Raw genomic sequence first — 1741 nt, 5'->3', positions numbered from 1 at the left:
TTACTCCCTAATCTCAGCATTGGACATTGAATCAATGACAAACTCTAGAGTCAGTCACATCTGAAAAGCCCACTCCCATAATTGCATGAGACTTTGGGGAGACACCTAGATGCACACCATAGCATTTCACCCCTGGCCCCCAAAGACTCATGACATTCCTTTACGCAAAAGGCATTTAGTCCATCTCTGAGTTACCAAAGTCTTAACAGTTTTAGCATTGGTGAAAAGTCTAAGTCCCAAATCTCCCCTAGGTTGTAACGCAAACTCTTAGCTATGAGCCCTTGTACAAATGAAAAGAAAGTTAAACATTCCCAACATTCAATGGCACAAGATATATATTTTTATTTTAAAAGCTATGAACAGAGGGATATAAGGGGCTGGAACCAAAGCAAGTCTAAAATGTAGCAGGAAAAACATTAAGTCCTGTAGTTCCATGTGCAGCATCTGAGGCAACCTGTGGCTAGATGTGAACTCTCAAGGGCTTGGGTGCCTCTGCCCCTAAGGCACTTCTGGTGGTTGTAGCTCTCATGGCTCTTCTCTTGGGCCCACTCTGATCATTCCTTGAAGTTTTTTCAGATAATCCATGTTTCTGGCTTTTCTAAACGTCTAGGTTTTATACCTTTGGCTTTATACTCACAGCTTCACACACTGCCCTCTTAGAGCACACTGCTGCCTTTCCAGGCCTTCTTCCTAAATCTGGGTGGAAGCCTTTCTGACCCCATAACTTTCCATTCTGGCATGCACCTAAAACCAGCACCACATGGAGGGTGCCACAGTCTGCCAGCAACTGGAGCAGTAGTCAGTCTTTCCTCTCTCTTTGCTATAGGGGTCAAATATCTGGATCACTGAGCATTCTGAATCTAATTTTGAGGGACAAATTCTCTAGGCCACTGCCATTCTGGAACTTGGTGCTCTCGAGATTTTTAATTTTATCTTTTTTGGGGGGGTTAAAACAAGGTCTTCTACTTTTGCAATTTTGAAGCTGCTGCTTCTTTTGATGCCCTCAGGCCATCTTTTTTATTCTCTTGTTCTTTCTCAGCAATCAAGATCTCTTTTGCTCTGTCTTTGTAGTCTATAGCTTTACTGGACCCTCTTTTTTCTGCATTATTTTAAATAATGTTGCTGGATTCTTTGATTATAGAGAGCCCTTTCTGGTCCTTGTTGTGATCTGGGAAATTTATATTTGTAACCCCATGGAAAAGTTATTGGAATCCTAGCAAGTTAATTCCAATCTACAACTTCCAGTGACAAGAATAAAGACACTAAGGTATATTTGTTGTGGGGAGCCAAGGGGGTCCTAAGTCCAGCTAGTAAGATGATTAAGTAGAACAAAGTCCTCAACCTAGGGCTGCACCTAGGTTTTATTAATTTGTGAAGAAGGTAGTGGCTTGAGGATGAGTAAGACTGTGAGAATAGTGGGAAGTATGCGTGTGCTGTGAGCTGAGCTAGGTAGGAGGCCTGAAATTAGCTCTGCAATATGCAAAGAGAAGGATATACAGAAAGAAAGGGTAATCTGCATGGCACAACTAGGATCTAATGTTTTGGAATCAGTGTTTCAGCTCTGATGTATAATGTTTTATGCCCTGGGATATTGAGGCTTGATCCCAACCAAGAGTTTAGAGCACAGCTCTCCATCCTGCCTGGCTCATACATGTTTTTGTGAGCTACAGGTGTGGGGTAACACTGTCCTGTCACCTTGCTTCAAAGACTACACATCAGCACCTCAGCTGGATGGATTTGC

Source organism: Chinchilla lanigera, unplaced genomic scaffold (genome assembly GCF_000276665.1).
Source record: "Chinchilla lanigera isolate Chin_1 unplaced genomic scaffold, ChiLan1.0 scaffold00013, whole genome shotgun sequence".
NCBI lineage: Eukaryota > Metazoa > Chordata > Mammalia > Rodentia > Chinchillidae > Chinchilla > Chinchilla lanigera.
The sequence above is the reverse complement of the archived record's forward strand: the minus strand, read 5'-3'. Positions refer to the sequence as shown.